The 19,676-nt window shown below is 42.2% G+C and overlaps 1 protein-coding gene across 2 annotated transcripts in view; it reads left to right on the top strand.

Annotated features, from left to right (window-relative positions):
* Nucleotides 1-2,973: 2,973 nt before the first annotated feature.
* TEC (tec protein tyrosine kinase) overlaps nt 2,974-19,676 on the top strand; it is a 121,388-nt gene continuing 104,685 nt past the window's right edge. Inside the window, exon 1 of one of the 2 annotated variants that reach the window (XM_036255001.1) lies at nt 2,974-3,036. The gene's annotated coding sequence lies outside the window, so the exon portion shown is untranslated. Of the gene's footprint in view, nt 3,037-3,852; nt 3,915-19,676 lie in introns of those variants that run through there. The other variant, XM_036255009.1, reaches the window with a different exon arrangement.

Raw genomic sequence — 19,676 nt, 5'->3', positions numbered from 1 at the left:
TCTTTCTGTTTCTGTCTCTCTTTTCAGCAACACCCTGCCAAGAATAATTGCCTGTACTCTTCACTACATGCCTTGGGGATGACATACCTGTGGCAACTACATACTTCAACTGTTTGATTTATTAATCAATGAATGCTTTATTGATGTAATGAATGCTTTCTTCAGGAAACAGTAGAAGGTTATGGAAACTACCCCAATTATCACTGATTAATAATTGTGTTTATCTAGATGTTTTGTTTGCGATCAGTCCCCTCTGGTTTTCTTGAGAACTAAGATGATACAGACATCTCCTCTCTTTTAATTTTAAACTTTATAAAGAATTTGCTTCCCTTTCAATCAAACTTCATAAACTTTGAGAGCCTCATTTCCACTAAGTCAGAAATACAAGCCACCAGAATCACCTAACTAGCACAGGCAAAGTGAATTAGAAATCAGTGTTTCTAGTCACTACTATATCAATTCACCCCCTTAAGACAATTCTTTTTGGGATCAGATAATGTGATGAAAGTTCTAAGTCCTCTCACTTATGCTTATATGTATATGAACACTTTTCATGGGAGAAAACTAACTTTATTACCATAATTACATAACTATAACTCTCTCTCTCTCTCTCTCTCCTCACAAACGTACACTTTTTTTTTTTTTTTTGCATACAGTTTCAGTAAGTTCCTGACCTCTGCTCAAAGAACACATGCCTTGGGGGAAATTATGTCAACCAGTCAACTTGAGTATCTGAATGGGCTAAGAGTGGCAGGTAAGTCTGGGGCCAGGAGAAGATAATAGATCACAAAAGAGACATTTTACTAGGTTCATTCTGAGAACAGGCCTTTATACTCAAGAACTTCACCAGAGTAAATGAGGATTTAGAATCAGAAGACCTTGGTTTAAATCTGTGCCCTCTTCTCCCCCCATTCCCCTTTTCCTAATTGTTGACTTTAGGCAAGTCCTTTAGGATCTTTGCCCCTGGAAAATGGAATGTTGTCAGATTTCTTCTCAGGGCTATTGTATGATTAAATGAGAGATAATATAAGAAGGCACATTTTTAAGGAATGAAGTAGATAACTTGCTAATTTTTTTATCCTCACCTGAGGACATTCTTGCATTTATCTTCAGATAGAGCGGGAGGGAGAAAGGGAGGAAAAGAGAGTGAGAAACATCGATGTGAGAGAGACACATCCAGTGGTTGCCACCCACATGACCCCAACCTGGTCGGGGACAAACCGAAACCAAGGTAGTGCCCTTAGCGGGAACCGAACCAGGACTCTGGTTCTGCGGGCCGGCGCTCTAACCGCTGAGCCAAACAGGCCAGGGCGGTACGATAATTTGCAAAGCACTTGCCAGTTCCTTCTTCATCTTCACTGCGACTGCCAGTTCTATCCTTCAGCTCTCAGCTCCACTCTCTCCTCCTCAGGGAAGCCTCCACAACCACCAGATAAACTAGATCCCTCCCCCCACTCTCAATTCCATCACCTGCTTTATTTCAGTTGACACTTTTCACATATGCAATAGTTTCATTTTTATTTGCTTATTGAGTGTCTATTGCAGCAGTTCTCAACCTGTGGGTTGTGACTGCTTTGGGGGTCGAACGACCCTTTCACAGGGGTCGCCTACGACATAACAGTAGCAAAATTACAGTTATGAAGTAGCAACGAAAATAATTTTATGGTCGGGGTCACCACAACATGAGGAGCTGTATTAAAGGGTCGCAGCATTAGGAAGGTTGAGAACCACTGGCTATTGATTTTCTTCTCACACTAAAATAAAAGTCCCCAAGGGCAGAGCCCTATCTTGTATTCCCTAAGCCAGTAACATGGTTACAGTTCATGGGACATGATGGACACTCAAATTTTAGAGAGTCAGGACAGCAGTGGTTTAGGGCACAGACTCCAGAGGAGGACTACCCGGATTTGAAATCCAGCTTTTAAATGTACCAGATGGGTGACATTAGGTAGGTTAACTTCTCTATGCCTCATTTTTGTGAAAATGAGGGATTCTAATAACATATACTTTATAGACATGTTAACACATGTCAAGTACCTAGAACAGTGCTTGGCACATTGTGAGTGTTATACAGGATGGGGCAAAAGTAGGTTTATAGTTGTGAGTATGCAAGACAGAGTGTATTCTTGTATTATTTATTTCTTTAGTTTTGAGATTTTGTTCAGATAGAGTGGGAGGGAGAGAGAGAGAGAAACATCGACTTGAAAGGGACACATCAAGTGGTTGCCACCCTCACAACCCAACCAGGGCCGGGGACAAACTGCAACCGAGGCACATGCCCTTAGCGGGAACCGAACCCGCGTCTCTCTGGACCTCAGGCTGATGCTCTAACCGCTGAGCCAAACTGGCCAGGGCGTATTATTATTTATTAATTATTGTATTATTTTCCATCCGAACAGCTGTAAGCCTACTCCCCCCGCCCCTCATCTGTTTGAGTACTGTTTTTCACTCTTCAGAGAGAGGGTGGAGTGTCAATGCATTAATGTGAGCACACGTGATCCTCTGTATCAGATACGCTCAGGTTGGCAGTGACAAGACTTACTATTTTGGTAAAACTCGTTGCTTCGCTCTACCGCACTGTGTCATCACCCTGGCCCCTACCACTTAGCAGAAGAGGAGGTGCGGTCCCTAATTCCGACAGAGTCCCTTGTCACCCACAGGTGGCACTGCTCGGGGTTCTTCCAGGACGGGGGTGCCCGAGCCCTCACAGGGAAGTTTTCGCCGGGGTAGGAAGCCCCAGCCTAGGGAGACCCAGCGTCGCATCCGGCAGCGCAAGGGACGCTCCTGGGACTTCCCGGAAACTTCGGCAGGGCTGCGGGAGCTGGGACGTGCTCTGACCCACTCAGGCCTCTGGTCTCAAAACCGCGGGGTGGAGAACCAGTCTCCGCCTCAGTTGTAAGAGGGGGCGGGGCGATGGGGGCCGGGGCGGGGCGGGTGGTCGGGGGCGGGGCTGGCGAGCTCCGAGCCCTGGACTCGGCAGCGCCCGCCGTACTTCACACTCGTCCGGACTCCGCGCAGCGGGCGCGCTCCAGCCAGGTAGGTCCGGCGCGGTGGCTGCAGGGGCGCCCGGGGGACTGCCGTACTGAGGACGGGGGATGGTCGCGGTGAGAGATGGTTTCCACACGCTCCAGGGACTAACCCTCGTTCTCCTTCCGCCCCGCGGTGAGCCTGGGCGTCACTCCAGTGAGGGACCCCGGCTCCTTCGGTGCGGGAAGAAGGAACAGGTGCGCGTACCCCCGCGGTCCCGGTGGCCACCGCCTCTCCACCTCCAGTGCTTCTGCGCCAGCCTCTCCGAGGAGCGCCCGCCCCTCTCCCGTTGGGTCCAGGGCCGAGGCCGTCCCGGGCGAGTTCGGCATTGGGTTCACTTCCCAGCTGCGCGGCTGGGTAGAATCCTCCTTTCTGCTTGGGCGGCAGCGCAGGCTTGATGGAGAGCTGGCAGAATCCACAGAGACATTCCACAGCTGCACGTGTCCCAGTGCCTCACTCCATCAAGTTTACATTTTATTATTATTTTTTAAATCTGGGAAATTGTTTTTGAATCTTAAAAACGGGTTCAGGGAATGCATGAATCGGAAAAACAAGGGCCTTGATACAGGAGTGTGCACTTTTCCTCGGACGCTAAATTCAGGTTTGGAAACATTCTCCTCTAAAGCTGTTCGTTGGAAACTGTCATATTTGATTAGAAGGGGTGAGCTCAGTGTGTACTTGGAGCAACAGGATGGTTGGTGGCTAAGTGGGTTTGAAGGTTATCCAAAATAGTTAAGCATTTTGAGCATATTCCCTGTATTTTTCCAGTGAGTGCCTAGTTTTCTTCTTAGGATATTCTGACAATTTACTGTCTCCCAGATAATTCTTCCCTAAAGAGCTGGGGAGGACAAAACAACCTTGACAAACCATTGGATTTCCCAAATAAGGTTAGGATTAACCGGTTAATTTGTGACATTGGAAGATCCTTAGTTGGCAGGAATCACATGTAGTATGGAATGTTATGATTTATAGGGAGAAAAGTAAAGTGTGTGTAATTTTCTCATTATATATTTGAAAGTATTTTTTAGTTTAGTTACGTTTTCAATGTCTAGGGAAGATGTATATTTTCCCCATACTCCAGTTAATCTACTCAATATGTTACTACTCTCGCCAACTCATGATGCTTACTGTAGTGAGTTTATGTTAATGATCTTGAATCTTCTTATAAGGATATGTGCACTTTGGTTTGTGGAACTGTATAGGGCAAGTGTTGTAAACACATACAAATGAGTGCTGTGCTCTGATTGGCAATACTTTTGCCCCACATAGGTCCTTAAACTAAAATTTCACATCTTCCCAAGCAGGAAAAAAGATAGAATATTAATATATGCTCTAGCACATTCAACCTGATGTTTACCTGCTTATTCTGTATCAAGATCAAGAGTAATGTTTCTCAGCTACTAGTAACTTGAGGGCAGGGGCCGTGCTTTATCAAATCGTATAGTAAAGCTCAGAGAAGGGTGACTTAATGCTTCCTGAAGTTGGCCCTTGACACTGTAGTTGTGGGCAGTGTCTGGCCACTTTTGTGCTTGGAAAAGAATTGTTAGTCTCCCTACCTTCCTCTGCATATCTAGAGTGCTGTGAGCCTGGGCCTTGGGCCTCCAAGCACACCTCTGCCTGTAGTTCCTCCAGGTGTATGCGGTTGGTGCTTCCCTTTCTGCCCCAGCTCTTCTAGCTCCTTGGCTTCCATCCCACTCCCCTCCCAAGTGCCATCCCTGGGGAGAATCACCTTATTGGACAGGGAGACTTGGTCCACATGGTTGACAGGAGTGTGGACCCTCAAGCTTGGTTCTGGGTTCCCCATGGATACTCAGTAAATATCTGTTGACACAGTGTCTCTTGTTTCCAAGCCCTTACTATGCTCTCCTCTTATCCAGGCTACACAAGCAAAGAGGAGTAACTGAAGTTGAACCCGAATCAACTGCTTTGGGTGCTACATGCCTTGTTTGGATTAGTGTCATAGTATATTAGAAAGGCGTGAAATTGGCCCATGGTCACTGGCAGTTGTAAAATTACTCTGCACCATGTGATTATGCCACGAGAACAGCTTTGTTGAAAAGAACCCTAGAGGAGAGGGGCTTAGTCCTCACCTCCATCTCCACACTTGTGTCCACCTGGCCTTGACTTATTGTCTCTGCCCTAGCTCAACCTGTCCTTCCGTAGATTGGATTATGACTATTAACTTTCCTACCACATTTGACTGCTCAGAATCCAGAGCTCAGAAGACCACAGTTCCACAGCTACTGTGGTCTAGAAAATTACATTTTCTTTTGTTTCGGAGAATACAGATTTATCAACTAATCCCTACTGAGAGAGTAGCATGGTCCAATCATGGCACCGTGCTGCCATTTTTCCCTGCCTTTAACAGTAATACACATTTTCTGACCAATCTGCACATATTTTTTCACTGAGCTCAGTTGGGACCGCAAGTTCCTTCTTTTAGCATTCTAAGCATCCACTGTCAATTGATCACAGTTGTCATAGGAAAGGCTCTCTCTAGCCCTACCTTAAATAGTATATAGTTCCTGGTCATAGAGTCTTTGTTTCTATTCCTCAAATTCACTTTGTCTAGGAGGACTCATTCTGTCACCTTGGTTTTTGACTCTGTTACCTCTCAGTGAAGTGCAGCTTCTGTAAGTCTAAATATGTTAAACTTAAAGGTGAGCCTGGAGTCATTGGTGGCCATGTGGCCTCAATGGAAATTATCATTGTTTCCTTCTGGAGGCCACTTTATCACACAACAGCTTTACCAGCAGCAACATCTTCTTTTCCTGTTTCAAAGCTCATGCCCTTCTTGGAATGTGCACCAAGTTCCTGTTTCTGGTTGGGCTGAGCAGAGATTACTGACCTACCCTGCTTCTTGTGGATCATCACAACTTTCCCAACCCTGTTTTACCAGTTGAGTCATTACTCAGGCTTCCTTCAGGCATGGTGACCTTCCAGCATTGTATCTCAGTAGCTTGATAACATCAACATGACGTTATGGTTGCACTCAGAGGAATGATGACAAGTCAGCTTCCACTGAAGTAGGAAAAGCATTGCTCCCAAACCACCTTATCTGTAAAGAAAAAGCAAAGCTCTACTCCCGATGGTGACTATGCAATGGTAATACCGAAAACACCAGTGCTGGCAATTGTTCCAGTGCAGCAGGTGCAGTAGTGACTTGCTCTCTGGAGGATGACAGTGAAGGATGAGATGGTTAGAAAACACAGACTCAGCTAGAACCCACTAGGTACCATTATGAACAGAAGCTTGGCCAACAGGAATACCTGCAGTGCTCCTTCCTTCTTCCGTGCTTCCACAAGCATCCTTCCTTTTCTAAATAAAACCTTTGGAGCATTGCAACCTCTCTTTTCATGCAGAACAGTTTTGCTCTAATGTGCTAAGTGCTTCACATAAGTTCTTTTTGTCTTCTCAGCTGGACTGTAAACTCTCCTAGGGAAGAGCACAGTGCTTGATAAATACCTAATGCACTGAATGAATCTTCCAGATAATTCAGATAATTGTGAACACTTGGCAGTTAAGAAAAAACGATATTTGGTCATAATTATTCAAGTTGTACACAATAGCCTAAATTTTAGGTTCTATATTTTGGCAGTGTATACTAAAGTATAGAGCATTCAATTAAAAATTTCCCCAATATATTGCTTCACATTATTTAGAAATATCCGTCATTGCAAAAGTTCTCGAAAGATTAACATATACTATTATTATTATTATTATATTTTTCCATTCATATGTTTCTTCTTTGTTTTTTCCTTTATTGATTTTAGAGAGAGAGGAAGGGAGAGGGAGAGAGAGAGAAACATTGATGAGAGAGAATATCGATTGGCTGCCTCCTGCATGCCCCCCACTGGGGATCAGGCCCACAACCTGGGCATGTGTCCTGACCAGGAATCAAACCAACGACCTCTTGGTGCATGGGTCAACGCTCAACCACTGAGCCACACCAGCTGGACTCCAGCCGGACTCCATATATTTCTTCTTAGCATAGTGTTATAATTGTCTTGGTTTTTATGGCTAAGAAGAGTGGCTTTTGGAGGATGGAAGGGCATTTGTGCTGATTAGGTTGTCTAGTCCGGTGAGTTTTTTTTTTTTATCCTTAACCGAGGACATTTTTCCATTTTTTGTACAGATAGAGTGGGAGGGAGAGAGAGGAAGGGAGAGAGAGAGAGAAACATCGACGTGAAGGGACACATCGAGTGGCTGCCACCTGCACGACCAACCAGGGCCGGGGACAAACTGCAACCGAAGTACGTGCCCTTAGCGGGAACTGAACCCGGGTCTCTCCGGACCGCAGGCCGATGCTCTAACCGCTGAGCCAAACTGGCCAGGGCTAGTCCGGTGAGTTTTATGTTTTTAAAGGAGGAAGACCTTTGGATTTCAGGTCCAAAGGTCATGAAAGATTAACATATGTTATTATTATTATTATATTTATATATAAATATGTGTATGTATACACACACACACACACACCCCTTTTGGAGCTATATCTCATTTGTTTCTTTAAGTTTAAAAGCTTTTGAAATGCTTAGCTACATTGTATCTGAGTGACAGCTTTTAAATTGTCATATACTGTATGCAATACTTATAATGTAGAATCCCTATCAAATATCCTCCTCCCTTTACCTTTAAATTTTTGAAGGTCTAGCCTGATTTAATAGGAAAAAGAATTTAACTTCTCTATATCCTAAGTAGAGTTCCAACAATGTCTTTCTGTTACTATTTCCTTAGAAACTCTCACATCCTCTTGTACCCCCGATATTATGTTCAACCACCACTTGTGGGATCTTCATTTTACACGATCGCCCCCAAAATGAAATTGTGGCTTTTTACTTTGACAAAGGAGTGATTTCAGAATTTATTTTCCTGCAAATATGATTTAAACATGCAATAAAGTTAATTTTTACCATTGGGATTATTTTTGTTTCATAGAAGGCAATTGGCTTTCTTTTTATTCTCCTGCTTTGAATGATAAAAATGCTTGATCCTTGTCCTGGTCGGTGTGGCTTGGTTGGGAATCATCCTATGCACTGAAGGGTTGCAGGTTTGATTTCTGGTCAGGGCGCATATATGGGTTGCAGACTCATCCCCAGGTGTGTGTGTGGGGGTGTGGGGGAGGCAACTTGTCATGTTTTTCATTACATTGGTGTTTCTTTCTCTCTTCTTTCCTCTCTCTCTAAAAGTTAATGAAAACATCCTTCGGTGAGGATTAAACAAACAAACAAACAAAAGTCACTAAAACCATTCCAGAATCTTGGTGAACCACTTCTCAGTTATCTCTATCATCATTTGACTTTTCAAAAATCTTTAGCCACTTTCTAGAAAATAATTGACATAAGGAGCATTGTGTGCAACTGTTTATATAATTCTAAATTCTATAATATTTACATATATATGCTGTTAATTTATGAGGTTATAATATAATGAGTTCAGGCATAGTGTTCTTTGGGTAACATTATTTCATACAGGCATATTCTTGCAGGACTAATTATCATTTTTAATAGCTAGGTGATCATCTGTCATGTTAAAAATGCAGTGGTGTTTTGAACCACTGCCTAATTGTTGGACATTTGGGGTCATTCCTCCCCCCCCCCCTTTTTTTATTAAGTAGTGTAACTATATATATATTTTCTTTTAGGGGAACTAATTGCTTGGGGTATATTTCAAAAACCACTCTGGGATTAAGGATTTTTAGCTTCTGTTGATCATTGTCACAAGGGCACAAAATCATTTGAAATAGCTCACTAGCTATATAAAGTTATATGAAGTTTTTATTATCCTTTTTGTTGACCTTTTAGATCAACAGTATCTCTTTTGTGTGAAGACACAGGTTTAGCTGGAGCTATGGAGAACAGGTTACGTACCCAATTGTTGGTCAGGTAATAAAGCCAGGGTCCCTTGCAGAGGCTGCGTTCTTGTTGATAATATCCAGAGCCTCATTTCATTTTGTTGATGTTTGAGAGAAGTGTCCAGGAATCAATAACAAAAGGTGGAGAGGTTGTTGTGTTACCTGTGAAACTATACTTGACCTTAGTACCTGGTCTAGGGTTCATGCACCTTCCTGTAAGCAGGGGTGAGGGTATTATCTTCTGCAAGGAACACCATCCCTCCCGCCCATTTCCCCATTTTTGACTGTATGAGGAAGTGGGAGGGGCAGGGCAACCAGCAATGTAAGGGAATTTTGCATTAGTATAGTTATTGGATAAGAACAAGAGCAGAGTGAATTCCTTTTCAGATTTCCCCCCTGCCATCTTTCTGTCTAATGTTTGGAGTCTGGGCTAGGTTTCTAAGTCAGCTATTACTGGTATTGTGTTCCCATGCCTCAGGTTTTCATCCATTAAACAAAGCATAATGACACATAATTAACAGTTCACTTCAGAAAGATTCATGGCCTAATGCTTGTACGTAAAGGACTTTGAGCTTTTCTGAGTGTTTTATATACATTCATGAATAATGAGATGGCTTGCTCTGTTTGGCAGAGGGCATCTATATCACACCCATTATATAGAGAGAAGTGAGCTTCATAGAGGATAATGGCTTGCTGAGAATCACAGAGTAAATTTGAGGTACTATATATGAAATTTTCCCTGGATTTTGTGGAACAAGTGGAATTGAAAATAAATTCTGTGTGAGTGTGTCTGTGTCGGGAAAATGGATTTAACAGTTTTTAAGCAAATACAACCTCTTTTGGGGAAGGCCACTTCTTGGTAAGGGGGAATCATGTCTGACAAATTTACTAGAGTTTTTAAAGAGCATTAAGTAATTATGGAAGCTAGGATAAACTGATTTTCAAAGTGATTTTGAAGAGACTCCTCACAAAAGCTTTTCCATAAATTGTCAGTGGAAGGTTGGGAGAAATGTTTTTACAAATCAGGTATAGAGAGGGAACAGAGACGGAACAAAAATTAGGCATAGATGGACATTTTTCAGGATATAAATGTGAGTAAACTAATATTATTATTTTTCAAATAAACAATGTAAAAGGGGAGTATGCAGTGTCAACTCCAAGTTTACAGCCACTATGAACCTATTGGGACACTAAAAAAGTCAAAATGCTGGTCTCAATTCCGTGCAAAGCAGCAGGGAAGTGGTAAAGAAGGCATCTAGGGAAAATGAATCCATCTGTATATGCAGATGGGCATCCAGTTTTTTCTCTAGAAAGAGATTCAGATGTTGTTATAAACTCTGAACTGAAGATAGTCACTAAGTGTGTTACTTGGAACAATAAAAAAACCTTAACCAATAATTCAGAAATGCCATCTTACCTTGTTTTCATAATGCTTCAGCATCTACAATAGTTTCATATTTGTGAAAGACACAATGGACTTAGAGAAAAGGAAATATATTTATCAATGGCGTAGAAGATTAAGTAACAAACCCTTGTGCAACTCTTCAGTCTAGAAAGATAAATGCTGAGAAGACATGGAGCCAGGATGTATCCTCTTATACCAGGGCAAACCTAGTGATACAGGGAGACCATTCATTTGCACCATCCTTATTTCCAAATAATGCCCCACTCCCCTCAATAGTTAATGTTCATGGAGCACAGAAGATGTGCCGGGCTCCAGGAAAGAGCCTGAGCACAGGGAGATTCAGGGAGATTTGGTTAAGTAGTGGAGCCAGAGTCCAGAATAACCGAGCTCTGTTTGAACTCTGCTGAGTTGTACACACTGAGCTATGCTCTGCTTTCCTCTCTCTCTTATTTTCCTTCCTGGTAAACAGAGTTGGACAACCTAGAAGAAAATGTGAAGGTCTGCTTCAAAGAAAACAAAAGCAACTGTTCCTCTGGGTATCACTCCAAGCCCCTAAACCCTCTTGATCTAAGATGTCTTCATAGCAGCACTGTCAAATAGAAATATTCTGTGTCACAAATATAATTTGAAATTGCTAGTAGCCACATTAAAAAGGCAAACTGCAATGGCTAAAATTAATTTTAATAGTGTGTTTTGTGTAACCCAATATATAAACAATATTATAATTTCATGTAATTATATAAAAATTACTAATGAGATATCAGAAACAACTCAAAATATGAGCAATACAGTGCAGTGCAATACAATGTAATATCATATGTAGTCCTACCAAACAATAAACTTGTGGCTAATGGAAAATATTTTATATTATTTGTTTTACATTTTTAATTTAAAAAAATTAGTTCCTCAATTGCACTAGCCACATTTCAAGTGTTTAGTAGCTATTTGTGGTGAGTGGCTACCATATTGAATAATGGAACTTTACAGCAAAAATTATTATCTGTTGGTGAGCTCCCTCTTTTGACCATGCCTGAGCTTTCCCCCACCCCTTTCTTTCTCCAGGACCCTTCTTTTGCCTCTGTAACTTGTTTCCTGAGCCCATGCAGCCCAGCTGGCTCACTTCTTTCTACCTCTGTGACTTTCTAAATCAACTTTCTCTTATAATTTGAAAACAAGCAAGCAAGCAAGCAAACAACTAGTTATTCTCTGTTTCCAAAAGCCCAAGGACTCCAGAAACTCCATTACAACCCCTAACTTCTCTCAACCCCCACCTCATCTTCCCTGCCTGTGCCCACGGCAACCATATACAGTTGTGCAAATTACACACTGCAAAACTCTGGAAGGTCATTCACATCGTACATCTAGTAGATTCGTTTATTTACTGTGACAGATTTTTGGAAGATGGAAAGTAAAGTTTTTAAAAAAAAGAGATACTTTTTCCTAATTCATGCAAAGGCTTTTTTTTGGGCTGGGTGTATTGTATCCCTTCTGTTCCTAATATTGCAACAGCGGGGCCTAGGCATTGTTCTCTTGCACACTCCACACTTTCTCAGTGCCCATAACCTGTGGTTGAAAGTAATGAAGCAGCTACAGCCAAGCTCTCCTCTCCCCACCAAATAATGTCACAAAGCTACAGTCACTCTTCATGGTAGTTTACCTTGGAGCCAGATGTCTTATTCATAATTGTATCCCTAGTTCCTGGCACACAATAAGTGCTTCATACATTTATTGATCTGAATTTCTATCTCTGTGTTTACTCAGGCCCCTGTATTGTATCCTCAGTTGCCCATAATGAAACTTGACACAGGACTAATTTATCCAGATGCTGGCATGACTGTCTTTCACCCAGTCACAGTTCACCCTTATTTTTATTTAGATAAAATAAAAATAATTGCCAGTACTGCTGTTATTATTAGTAATAGCTACCATTTATTGATCACTTTGTCTCAAACACTATGCCTAGCAATTTATGTGCATTATTTCATTTAATCTTTCCAGACATCTCTAGGAGGTAGGTACTATTATCCCCATTTTATAAGGTGGAAACGGAGGCACTGAGAAATTAAGTAATTTACTTGAAGTCACTCACATAGCTATTAAATGTCAAAGTTGAAATTTAAAACCGGTTCTGTCTGACTTCAAAGCCTTTCTGTACTTTAAATAGCAGGACTAGACTTCTCTTTTGATATCTGGAACCTGACTGACAAGTGACCACACTATAGTGGACTTATTATTTGCTCTGATTCCTTCCTTTGGGGAGCTTCTCCATCCCAGTTCATGTGGTCTGGGTGGGGTACCCTTTAACCCCAGGGGTGGTCATGTGACTCAGCTTTGGCCAATCTGAGAAGCGCTTCCACCTGACCAAGTGATAGGTTCTGAGGTCAGCACATGACCCGGGCTCACTCAGTCAGGCTCCTTTTCGGCTCCAATTTAGGAACAGAGGCATTCTTTTCCTCTGGAGATTTTTTTTTTTGCTGCCAGAGAGATGTAACCTGGGGCCTGGTGGCCAGCTTTCCCTGCCACGTGGAGGATGCCGGGAGAGAATGAACCAGGCTGCGTGCAGTGAGAAGTGGCAGTGAGTGGTGGTGAGAGCACAGGCAGCACCCTTTGAACCCCGGGATTCAGATGTGCCTGAAGCATTCCGGGACGTCTCTGTTATGTGAGCCAACACATTCCTTTTGCTGTTGTCAGCTTCCATCTAGCTATTTACAATGGAAAGAGCCTGCCTAATGCACGGACTTTTCAGAGGGTGACAATTTCTGTCTCTGATTCCACATTGCCACTCTATCTTCTTTTGGGTGAGCCCACTCCTTGGGCCTTGGTGCCTGCTGTTGCCTGCACTGTGCCTGGAGGCCTTGGATCCCTGTAAACTGTTCATATTTGACTTGCTTCCTTTCTTTTAGGTCTCTGAGCCCTGCACTAGTGAAAGGAGATACCACACCCAACCCCTCTTCACTACTCCCTCCACCCTTATCACCATTGCACAGCCCACACATGATTAAGAATTGTGCTAGGATCATTAGAGAAATCTGTTCTTCATAGACATTAAAAAAAATTACTCATCAACCTACATTTTTTTTTGCATTTTTAAAAATTTATCTTTATTGTTGAAAGTATTACAGATGCCCCCCACCCTCCTCCTATCAACCTGCTTTTGAATGCTGATCAAAAACTGTTGACCGCCTAACTCATCTGACCTCTGACACCAGCTGGAATCTCAGCCAGCTTTGGCCGAGGCTTTGCCTCTTATCCCCAGTTTCCTTGGCTCCCAGCCTTTCTGATCAGCTGTTCTCTTACGTACTCTGAACTCCCTATGATTCTGAACTTCCATCCTTCTACTGGCTTCCTTCCAAACTTTCCAAGGGCCCTCAGAGGGCATTGTTCCATTGTGAATCAACTCTCCCACACCCCCAGCCTCCTCACAGAGAGAGAACACTCCCTTCTCTGCAGCTCTCTCTGTTGTGGCCTTCCCCTGGCTTCCCTGTGCTGCCTGCAGGCCATGCAAAACCCTTTCTGCTTTAGAGTTCAGGCCATTCCTGCAAATAACCTCCTGATCTCCCCTTTGAAACCTCTTGGTCACTGTCCCTGACAGACTCACCTGGATCCTGGTGTCTCCCAGCTCTGCCACCTCTGCATCCATATGACTAACTTTGTATGTCTGAGATAAGTTGTGCAATTGCATGGGGTCATTTAAAGGGAACAGTTAATTGTGGTAGGAGTGGGAAATTAGGGAGACTTCATAAAAGAGATTACCTGTGATCAGGACCTTGAAAAATGAATAAGATTTCAACAGATGCTCTTCCAGGCAGAGAGAACTACTCAAACAGAGGCATGGAGATCTGAAAATATCCATGGGTTTACTTACTTGAGCACTTGGAAATAAGTGGTAGGAAGGGAAGAGGGAAGCCAGATGGGATATGTCATAATTATATTTACTTAAATTAAGGAATGACCCTAAAGAGGGTTCAGTGTGGGGAATGCAAAGGAAGGAACAGACTTTATTATAAAGGGGAAGAGTACTTTGAAAGTTTTCGGAGGTGGGATGATATTGTAAATGATAAGATAGAAACTTCACTGGATTGATTGTAAAGGGAGAAGGGGAGTGATTAAAGCGATTTAAGAAAGTTCATAGTAAGTCCTGGCCGGTTTGGCTCAGTGGTTAGAGCGTTGGCCTGCGGTCCAGAGAGACCTGGGTTCAGTTCCCGCTAAGGGCACGTACCTCGGTTGCAGTTTGTCACTCCATGTGTCTCTCTCATGTGGATGTTTCTCTCTCTCTCTCTCTCTCTCTCCCTCCCACTCTATTTGAACAAAACAAAACAAAAAAAAAGGGAAAAATGTCCTCGGGTGAGGATAAAAAAAAAAAAAGTTCATAATAAGACTACAGATGTGGAGAGAAAGAGTAGTGGAAGAAGAAGTGTAAGGATTTGCAGAGCAGACTGGTTGTGAGGGGGAGCAGAGTGGAGAAACCAGACAAAACACCTGCTGCTTAGGAGATAGGAGAGATTGAGGCCCTGCCTGGTGATGGGAAATTTGAAGGTGTAGGATACTGGGAGGAATCAGCTGCAAACTAGATACAACTCAAATTAGTTGGCCTTTTAATTATCTTATGCATACAGACTGAGATAACTTTATTTCATGATAGCAAAACTGACCAATCATGTAAGCTTAAGATGTTTCTCAAACTGTTTTATAGAATACTGTAATTCTGGGAGATGTTAAAAAGGTTCAAGGGAAATCGAAAGAGTTCTGTGATCAAGTAAGGTTGGAAACACTGCATTCTGTATGATTCACGGAGTCTATTCATGTGTTAAAGACTCAGAAATGCACACAAGAACCAATTTGACATTGTTTAATCTGGCCTTTCCCAAATATATTGGTTCATTCATTCATTCAACAAGCATATGGTAAGCACATACTGTGATAGTATGTTTTTGGCATTGTGCTGGCCATTGGTCCTCCAGTAGAGAATGAAATCAACCAATGTCCTTGTTTTTACAAGATTACAGTCTGGTATAATCTGACAGGTTCTGAGAAACACACTTTGGGAAACCTTGAGTTAAGGTGTTTAGATGTTCCTGTGTGCTCTGGAATGGAGTGGGGTGCTTGTCTGCCTGCTGTCTCTCTGCCTCCCTGTTACACCCGTACTTCCACCTCTTCGAAGAATGTTTCCTGCACCTCTTGCCTTTGGCATGGACAGGGCTGATACTTTCAGGTCTGGGAAGTTGGTGGCTTTCCCAAGGTCACCCAGCTAGCCAGAGCCAGAATCCCAGTCATTTGGTTCTAGATCTTATGCCCATTCTAGTTTTGGTGAGAAGGGATAATTTGAAATGCCTGAAAATGTATTTATTTATTTACTTATTTTATTGATCTTAGACTTAGAGGAAGGGAGGGAGGGAGGGAGAGAGGGAGAGAGAGAAAGAGAGAGAAGGAAAAGAGAAAGGGGAGAGAGAGAGAGAGAGAGAGAGAGAGAGAGAGAGAGAAACAAACATTGATGTGAGAGAGAAACATTGATCAGCTGCCTCCTATATGTGCCCCAACTGGGGATAGAATCTGCAACCTGGGTATGTGCCCTGACTGGGAATTGAACCTGCCACCTTTGGTTATGGGACTATGCTCCAACCAAATGAGCCATGCTAGCCAGGGTGAAATGCCTGAAAATTAAAAAAAAAACCAAAAAAAACCCCCCAAAAAATTAGGTAGACTCAATAGCTAGAATAAGATACTGTAGATTATTCCAGTTTAATTAATAATAGCAGGGTTGATTTAGGTAACACCACCACCACCACCACCGTCATTGATATCATTATGTTGAGTAATTACTATGATCCATAGTAAGTACTTTATATATACTTTCCTATTTAATTTCGACAACAACTGTATGAAGTAGTAATTATCACTCCATCGTACAGATGAGGAAGCAAGCTCAGAGATGTGTGTAGTGTGTCTGTGTTTACACAGCTAAGAAGAAGCAGAGCAGAGCTTCCATTCTAGGCTGTTTTCAGAGTCCAGACTCTTAGCTTCATTTTATAATAGAAATATTTACTCTGCTTCTAGATCTTCCTCTCAGAATTAGTCAGTTTTTTCTCCCTTGCCATTTCAATGTTCCCAATGCCTTCTCCTTTGTAAAAACCTGATCCCAGAAAGGGTCTGATCATTCATTTATTCTGTAAGTTAGGGTTCATTCATCAACTATTTAATGAGTAGCTACTATAGGAAAAAACTGTTTTAGGAGCTGAGGATCCAAAGGCAAATATACAGACAAAGTTCCTGCTTGGGTAAAACTTATAATCACTGGAGACAGCACATGATAAAAAAAAAAAAATCAAGAAAAATTTTATGTAGTGATAAGTATCATGCAAAGAATTAAAATAGGAATCTGAGAATGAGTAGTTATCTACTTTATTTTAAAAATTAAATTTATTGGGGTAACATTGGTTAATAAAATTATACAGGTTTGAAATGTACAATTTTTTTTTTTTATCCTCACCCGAGGACATTTTTCCATTTTATGTTCAGATAGAGTGGGAGGAAGAGAGAGAAAGAGAGAGAGAGAGAAACATCGACGTGAAAGGGACACATCGAGTGGCTGCCACCTGCACGACCAACCAGGGCCGGGGACAAACTGCAACCAAGCTACGCGCCCTTAGCAGGAACCGAACCCAGGTCTCTCTGGACCGCAGGCTGACGCTCTAACTGCTGAGCCAAACCAGCCAAGGCTGAAATGCAATTTTATGATACATCATCTGTATATTGTATTGAGTGTTGACCACCCCAAGTCAAGTGGCCTTCCATCACCATTGGTTCCCCTTTTACCCTCTTCTACCTCCCCATCCTCCTTTCCCTCTGGTATCACCATACTATGTGTCTATGATATTGTGTTACTTTTTTTTGTTGTTTTTCTTGTTTGTTCATTTATTGCTTTCAGTTTTATATCCCAAGTATTAGTGAAATGAAATAGTTCTTAATTTTTTTCAGCTGACTTATTTCACTTAGCATAACATTCTCGAGATCCATCCATGTTGTTGCAAATGGCAGTATTTCATCTTTTCTTATGGCTGAGTAGTATTCCACTGTACACATGTGCCACATCTTTATCCATCATCTATTGAAGGACACTTCTGTTGTTTCCATGTCTTGGCCACCATGAATAATACTATAATGAACATAGATGTGCATATACTTTTGCGAATAAATGTTTTCAAATTTTTTGGGTAGATAACCAGAAAGGGGGTTGCTGGGTCATATGGTAACTCTATTCTTAATTTTTTGAGGAGCTTCCATGCTGTTTTCCATAGTGGCTGTACCAGTTTACATTTCTACCAGCAGTGAACGAGGGTTCTTTTTTCTCCACATCCGTCTCGTACTTTAGATTAGGTAGTCAATGAAAGGCCTTTTTGTGAAAGTGACATTTCAGCTGAAATTTGAGTCATAAGAAGTTGCGGCTAGACAGAGAGAGCTAGAAAGATTAGGTGAAATAATTTTTTTATTTTTTATTTTTATTTTTTAAATCCTCACCCAAGGATATTTTCCCATTTATCTTTAGATATAGTAGGGGTGGGGGTGGAGGGGGGGGGGGAGAGAGAGAGAGAGAGAGAGAGAGAGAGAGAGAGAAAGAGAGAAAGAGAAAGAGAGAGTGAAATTGATGTGAAAGAGACACATTGACTGGTTGGCTCCTGCACAACCCCGACCAGGGCTGGGGACCAAACTACAACCAAGGCATGTGCCCTTGACTGGAATTGAACCCACGACTCTGGTCCATGGGCTGATGCTCTAACCACTGAGCCAAACTGGCCAGGGCATTCTAGATAGACAGAACATCATGGGCAACGACCCCACCATATACATGAATTTGCTGTGTTTGTGGAACAGGAAGAAAGCTGGTGCGAGAGAGGTACTAGATGTGGTTGGACAAGGGGGTGTTATTATAAAGATTGGGTTTTAGTCTAAGTGCAGGGAAACCATTGAAGGGTTTAAGCAGGACTTAGTGCATGAACTGATTTATGTATTTATAATTTTGTGTTGATGGATGAATGTAGAAAGGATCATAAGAGGATAAGGAAAAAAATAGTGAGACTTATGAGGAAGATATTGAATAATCCTGACAAGGGGTGATGGTGGCTGCATCAATTAATTGCCCCAGTAATACCAGGTAACAAACATCCCCATAAACTCAGAGGCATACAGAAATAAGGATTTATTTTTGTTCATGAGTCGATGGGATATCTGGATAGTTCTGCTGATCTGGACCAGGCTCAGCTGATTGTGGCTGGTCTTGCCCGTGTGTCTGTAATCAACTGTGGATCAGGTAGGCAGCTCTGTGATGTTGCCTGGGTTATCTGATGTGTTTGGGGAGCCAGCGGGCTGTCTACTATCTAGGATGGCCTCAGCTGAGATGGCTGAGACAACCCTGCTCTTCTCTGTGTTTGTGTTATATCCTCTAGGAGGCCAGCTTGGTCCTATACTCATGGTAATCACAAAGAATTTAAGAAAGGAAGTAGAAACAAGCAGGCCTTAACTTGTGTCAAGTTTGCTGCTGTCCCATTGGTCCAGGAAAGTGACATGGTACACCTACAAGTTGGTGTGGGAGGGCATTGATAAGGGGCAAGAATAAAGAGAGGTGTGAACAGATACAGGGAGGTGTGAAATATTAAGGACATAAGTGCAATCTATTGTGCTAATGGGAGAAGAGTAGAGACTTGACTATTCAGGTTTCAAATATTTTGGAGGTACAGTCCAAAGAATGTGCTGATGGATTAGATTTGAAGTATGAAAGAGGAATGAATCAAAATAAGTCTTAAAATCTTGGCTGAGCAGGTGGACAGGTGGTGTGACCATTTACTCAGATGGCAAAGACTAGTTAAAGAGCAAATTTTAGGGGAGTGTCTAGGAATATCAGTTTTAGCTATGTTATGTTTGAGATACTTGTCAGACATTCAAATAAAGATGGCAGGTTTGCAATTGGATATATAAATCTGAGGTTCTTGAGGACAGAGCTGAAGATGTAGATTTCAGAGTTATCCACCTGTAGATGGTATTTCAAGCCATGGAAGTGGATGAGGTCACTCCTGAGAAGAATGCATAAATGAGGAAGCAAAGCAAGCCCAGGATAGAGCCCTGGCACACACCAGTGTTGAGAAGTAAAGCAGAAAAATAGAAGTCAATGAAGGGCACTGAGAAGATCAGATGTAGCCTCTAAGATCAGAGAAAAATCTAGGAAACTTTGGTGTTACAGAGAACTAAGAAAAGTTAAGCATTTCAAAGAGAGAATGGTCAGTTGTGTTAAACACTGGTAGGAGGTCAAGTAAGATAAGAACTGAGAAGTGACCACTGTGTTTGGCAACAAGGAGGTCCTTGGTGACCTCAACAAATGTAGTCTTAGTGGGATGCTGGAGC

The sequence above is a fragment of the Molossus molossus genome, unplaced genomic scaffold, assembly GCF_014108415.1.
Source record: "Molossus molossus isolate mMolMol1 unplaced genomic scaffold, mMolMol1.p scaffold_m16_p_1, whole genome shotgun sequence".
NCBI classification, from domain to species: Eukaryota; Metazoa; Chordata; class Mammalia; order Chiroptera; family Molossidae; genus Molossus; species Molossus molossus.
The sequence above is the reverse complement of the archived record's forward strand: the minus strand, read 5'-3'. Positions and strand labels throughout refer to the sequence as shown.